Below are 7,034 nucleotides of genomic sequence, written 5' to 3'. Positions count from 1 at the left end.
AATATAACCATTCCTCGCAATAAATAAAGTCCAGACTGTCTGATATCATAAACACTGCTTTTTCACTAAGAATGGAAATCGTAAATTTACTTGTCTTGTCATTCGTCCTTTGCAAAATAATTTTGTTAAAACACATTTTGATTGTACTCACAAGTACTCCGAAGTTGATATTAAAAAAGATACTTAAGTTTCTGACTGACAATAACTGTGTAGTATTTGCGATCGCGTCTTCCAACAATCTGTCGGAATTCCTCCTCTTATGTTTTTGCTCTGCTCCCGATTTGTATTGTTTCAATGGAGCTTGATAACCTGGTTATCGTTATATTTCATATACAGTTTTTTAAACAAACTCCCCCTCCCCCAGAAAAAAATACAAATAAACATCCAAACAAAACAAAAACAAACAAACACAAAGAACCATTCGTTTTGTTAGGTTTCGTTTAGTTTATCCAGTTTCTCGGTTCCCTTGAAATGAAATATGGAGATACGAACAGTATTCAAGCTCAAAGTCCATTAAAACAACACAAATCGGGAGCAGAGCAAACACGGACCTCCAAAAACATCAGAGGTGGGATCAGGTGCCATGAAGGAGTTAGCATCCCCTGCCGACCGGTCACACCCGTCGGGAAATAACGGGAAAAACTGTCGGTAATTCCGTATGTAAATAATGGCATAACAATTAGTATGAAAAACTTCAGTCAGCATATGACTTAACCAAAGATTGTATTTGCTGACAAGGTCATTGTATCGACCATAGAACTTCCGAAATTATGACTTTAAAAAGACTGTTGATATTCTTGTTTCACCAACATGTTGGTCAATAACTTACCTCATTTTAGAAATCGTTCAAATTTACAAATAGACAATTTAAAGAAGACGAAGTCCATACTTAGATTCTTCAATTGCAAAATACAAGTTAGCGTTTGTGATTATAGATGTTGCCAAGTACATGCTTTTTAAGCCACAATGTGTGTCGAAATATAATTCTGATTCTACCCGTCGTTTCCTTAATATTAAATATGAGAACGTAGGAACAGGTGCTATGAACATAAGTAACATTCTTAATCATGAAAAACTTCAGTCTTGCATTCCACCATATTTCAAGGTGATATGTACGCCTTGCATTTATTACAGATATTCCCAAACTGTTGCTTCCAAACTTTTCAATAACGAGTAATTTTTACAGTGCCTAGATATTGACCATCTGAAACAAAATCCTCTTAAGTCTTCTTGCCCGTCTTCTTTTTTCAACCACAGTTCCGCTGGAGCAATCAGATTTTGGAACGCACTTCGCAGTTCGCAATTCGCAATTCAAAAGTGAACTGCATTCCAGAACGCAGTTCGCAATTCAAAATTTAAACATAAGTCATGGGGTCTGAAATTTTGAGGGTAGGGTACTAGTGGTCAGTTACCACTTCTATGAAAAAATGGTGATGGTACCATCTCTAGTTTCCGAGATATGGAACTCCAGTTTTTAAGCCTACTATATAATACTATATGAATAAACATCGGGCTCGGGGACATCGAAGTCCCCTGTTCTGGGGTCTGAAATTTTGAGGGTAGGGTACTAGTGGTCAGTTACCACTTCTTTGAAAAAATGGTGATGGTACCATCTCCAGTATCCGAGATATAGAACTCCAGTTTCTAAGCCTACTATGTAATACTATATGAATAAACATCGGGTTCGGAGACATGGAAGTCCCCTGTCCCCGGGTCTGAAATTTTGAGGGTGGGGTACTAGTGGTCAGTTACCACTTCTATGAAAAAATGGTGATGGTACCATCTCTAGTTTCCGAGATATAGAACTCCAGTTTTTAAGCCTACTATATAATACTATATAGATAAACATCGGGCTCGAGGACATCGAAGTCCCCTATCCCGAGGTCTGAGATTTCGAGGGTAGGCTGCTAGTGGTCAGTTTCCACTTCTGTGAAAAATGGTGATGGTACCATCTCTAGTTTCCGAGATATAGAACTCCAGTTTTTTAGCCTACTATATAATACTATATGAATAAACATCGGGCTCGAGGACATCGAAGTCCCCTATTCCGAGGTCTGAAATTTTGAGGGTAGGGTGCTAGTGGTCAGTTACCACTTCTGTGAAAAAATGGTGATGGTACCATCTCTAGTTTCCGAGATATAGAACTCCAGTTTTTAAGCCTACTATATAATACTATATGAATAAACATCGGGCTCGGGGACATTGAAGTCCCCTGTTCTGGGGTCTGAAATTTTGAGGGTAGGGTACTAGTGGTCAGTTACCACTTCTATGAAAAAATGGTGATGGTACCATCTCTAGTTTCCGAGATATAGAACTCCAGTTTTTATGCCTACTATATAATACTATATGAATAAACATCGGGCTCGGGGACATCGAAGTCCCCTGTTCCAGGCTCTGAAATTTTGAGGGTAGGGTACTAGTGGTCAGTTACCACTTCTATGAAAAAATGGTGATGGTACCATCTCTAGTTTCCGAGATATAGAACTCCAGTTTTTAAGCCTACTATATAATACTATATGAATAAACATCGGGCTCGGGGACATCGAAGTCCCCTGTTCCGGGGTCTGAAATTTCGAGGGTAGGGTACTAGTGGTCAGTTACCACTTCTATGAAAAAATGGTGATGGTACCATCTCCAGTTTCCGAGATATAGAACTCCAGTTTCTAAGCCTATTATATAATACTATATGAATAAACATCGGGTTCGGGGACATGGAAGTCCCCTGTCCCCGGGTCTGAAATTTTGAGGGTGGGGTACTAGTGGTCAGTTACCACTTCTATGAAAAAATGGTGATGGTACCATCTCTAGTTTCCGAGATATAGAACTCCAGTTTTTTAAGCCTACTATATAATACTATATAGATAAACATCGGGCTCGAGGACATCGAAGTCCCCTATCCCGAGGTCTGAGATTTCGAGGGTAGGGTGCTAGTGGTCAGTTTCCACTTCTGTGAAAAATGGTGATGGTACCATCTCTAGTTTCCGAGATATAGAACTCCAGTTTTTTAGCCTACTGTATAATACTATATGAATAAACATCGGGCTCGAGGACATCGAAGTCCCCTATTCCGAGGTCTGAAATTTTGAGGGTAGGGTGCTAGTGGTCAGTTACCACTTCTGTGAAAAAATGGTGATGGTACCATCTCTAGTTTCCGAGATATAGAACTCCAGTTTTTAAGCGTACTATATAATACTATATGAATAAACATCGGGCTCGGGGACATCGAAGTCCCCTGTTCTGGGGTCTGAAATTTTGAGGGTAGGGTACTAGTGGTCAGTTACCACTTCTATGAAAAAATGGTGATGGTACCATCTCTAGTTTCCGAGATATAGAACTCCAGTTTTTAAGCCTACTATATAATACTATATGAATAAACATCGGGCTCGGGGACATCGAAGTCCCCTGTTCCGGGCTCTGAAATTTTGAGGGTAGGGTGCTAGTGGTCAGTTACCACTTCTATGAAAAAATGGTGATGGTACCTTCTCTAGTTTCCGAGATATAGAACTCCAGTTTTTAAGCCTACTATATAATACTATATGAATAAACATCGGGCTCGGGGACATCGAAGTCCCCTGTTCCAGGCTCTGAAATTTTGAGGGTGGGGTACTAGTAGTCAGTTACCACTTCTGTGGAAAAATGGTGATGGTACCATCTCTAGTTTCCGAGATATAGAACTCCAGTTTTTTAAGCCTACTATATAATACTATATAGATAAACATCGGGCTCGAGGACATCGAAGTCCCCTATCCCGAGGTCTGAGATTTCGAGGGTAGGCTACTAGTGGTCAGTTACCACTACTATGAAAAAATGGTGATGGTACCATCTCTAGTTTCCGAGATATAGAACTCCAGTTTTTAAGCCTACTATATAATACTATATGAATAAACATCGGGCTCGGGGACATCGAAGTCCCCTGTTCCGGGCTCTGAAATTTTGAGGGTAGGGTACTAGTGGTCAGTTACCACTTCTATGAAAAAATGGTGATGGTACCTTCTCTAGTTTCCGAGATATAGAACTCCAGTTTTTAAGCCTACTATATAATACTATATGAATAAACATCGGGCTCGGGGACATCGAAGTCCCCTGTTCCGGGCTCTGAAATTTTGAGGGTAGGATACTAGTTGTCAGTTACCACTTCTATGAAAAAATGGTGATGGTACCATCTCTAGTTTCTGAGATATAGAACTCCAGTTTTTAAGCCTACTATATAATACTATATGAATAAACATCGGGCTCGGGGACATCGAAGTCCCCTGTTCCAGGCTCTGAAATTTTGAGGGTGGGGTACTAGTGGTCAGTTACCACTTCTTTGAAAAAATGGTGATGGTACCATCTCTAGTTTCCGAGATATAGAACTCCAGTTTTTAAGCCTACTATATAATACTATATGAATAAACATCGGGCTCGGGGACATCGAAGTCCCCTGTTCCGGGGTCTGAAATTTTGAGGGTGGGGTACTAGTGGTCAGTTACCACTTCTATGAAAAAATGGTGATGGTACCATCTCTAATTTCCGAGATATAGAACTCCAGTTTTTAGGCCTACTATATAATACTATTTAAATAAACATCGGACTCGGGGACATCGAAGTCCCCTGTCCCCGGGCTCTTAAATTTTAAGTACTCGTTTTAAATTGAAAGATATATTGGATTTATTAAATCTTTTCAAGAATTATTGGACCATTGCAGATGGAGCTCAATATTTAACCTTAATTTGGAGACATTTCCAAGTTGTGTTGATTCCCTTTTTAGTTCACCCGAGCCGAAGGCTCAAGTGAGCTTTTCTGATCGAAATTTGTCCCTTGTCTGTCGTCGTCCTTGTCGTTGTCGTCGTCGTTAACTTTTCACATTTTCATCTTCTCAAGAACCACTGGGCCAATTTCAACCAAACTTGCCACAAAGTATCCTTGGGTAAAGGGGATTCAAGTTTGTTCAAATGAAGGATCACACTTTCTTCCAAGGGGAGATAATTATGAATTCGTGAAAAATTAATGGCATCATTTAAGAATCTTCTTCTCAAGAACCACTGGGCTTGAAAATATGAAACTTATATGGAAGCATCCTCAGGTAGTATAGATTCAAGTTTATTCAAATCATGACCCCCTGGGGTAGGGTGGGGCCACAATGGGAGATCAAAGTTTTACATAGGAATATATAGGGAAAATCTTTAAAAATCTTCTTCTCAAGAACAGCAAAGCCGTGGTTGGTCATATTTAAATGGAAGCATCCTCAGGTAGTGTAGATTCAAGTTTGTTCAAATCATGACCCCCTGAGGTAGGGTGGGGCCACAATGGGCTATCAAAGTTTTACATAGGAATACAAAGGAAAAAATCTTTAAAAATTTTCTTTTCAAGAACAGCAAAGCCATAATTAGTCATATTTAAATGGAAGCATCCTCAGGTAATGTAGATTCAAATTTTGTTCAAATCATGAACCCCCTCCCCCCCCCCCCCCCCCAAGGAGAATAGAGGGTCCATAACAGGGGATCATAGTCAAACAAAGGAATACAAATGATATATCAATTAAAATTGTCTTCTTAAGAACAGCAAAGCCATTATTTGTCATTTTAATTCAAAAGCATCCCTATGAAGTATAGATTCAACATAGTTCAAATCAACACCCTCCAACCCCACCCCCTCGAACCGCTTTTATATCAAAACTTTTCAAGACTGAACTGCTTTCTGCTTTTTCCTAGCCAGAGTGCTCAGGCGAGCGATGTGGCCCCTGGGCCTCTTGTTTATTCTTGTATTAGAGTTGGCTAAAATTGAGATCAAATCTTATTACAAGTAAAAGAGAAAAAAACCCTCTTTTCCAGAAATTCAGTTCCAATATAGTCACATTGATATTAAAGCATGCGTATGCTGTGTTGATTCAAATACCACTTCGAGTAAGGTGAATAAAAATTACTGAGTCACAGTTTTTCATGAAAAAAAAAAAACATAGAGAAATTTCTTTTAAATAAAAGCAGGGATAGAGTTTCTCAGGTTTGCATTTTGGCCCAGGTTCACCTGTTATTCAATAGGAATTTTATGAAGCCAATTGACTTCCGACTTAGAACTTGGAAGACTTTTACAACGGGGATAAATTTAAGTGCTGGATACTATGAAACATATTCGAGAAGAATTGGATATTATTGTCCAAAAAAACCTTTATGAAAAACATGGTGATGCCGTCGTGTTTTACAATTTAAGATCCGACCTCGAATCTTGATCCTTTCGATGGGACCCGCATTTTTTAAACACCATGATCAGAAATATTGAAAACCCCTAACATAGGGGATTAAAATTTTTAGTGGGGATCTAGTCGTCAATTTAAACTAACACCTCCCGAAAGATTTCTAGAACAGAGGCTCCAGGGCCCAAGGTCACCTGAGTATAATGTCACAATATAAAGGATCAGGAGATTGAATGTGAAGTAAAAAAAAATGACGCCGATAAATAAATCTATGTTCCCCCCCCCCCCCCCAAAAAAAAAGAGAAATATGAAATAGTGAACAGGGATCAGCAACAAAATTAATTTATTGCTCAAGAAAAAATATAAAAATTGATTTATTTACTTGCCTGTACTTGCCCAATTTGTCACTATTCTCATGCAGGCTAAACAACACAATCATAGTTCTTGAGCACTGTTAGTAAACCTATTTCATTCTCTCTCACATTGGCCTCTTTTTTATTCAGCTATTATTTGAATGTCTTCCTGACATTATTTAAGAAAATACTTCTTGTCATAAAAAATTGTATAATTCTGTTGACCCTTCAATTACATTTACAGTGTTTAACTATCATAGGTGAATAACAAAGTGGAATAACTTCTGTCAGTAGAATACAAAATGATAAATTGACCAAATGGTGCAGAATTTCAAAAACCTTGTAAAAATAATCTTATTTATTTCAGCTTTATATATACTCTTTTTCCCTCCTAAATGTCCAGGAGCAGAGACGAAGGGTTTCAAAGAAATAATGCATTTTCACTACAGATTCAACCTAGCCCCATCCTAACACCAGAGCCTTTCACCCACAGGCAATAACATTTACAA

Source organism: Saccostrea echinata, unplaced genomic scaffold (assembly GCF_033153115.1).
Source record: "Saccostrea echinata isolate AGI-Se365-2 ecotype Australia unplaced genomic scaffold, CSIRO_AGI_Sech_v1 ptg000059l, whole genome shotgun sequence".
NCBI classification, from domain to species: domain Eukaryota; kingdom Metazoa; phylum Mollusca; class Bivalvia; order Ostreida; family Ostreidae; genus Saccostrea; species Saccostrea echinata.
This window is presented reverse-complemented; position numbering follows the sequence as displayed.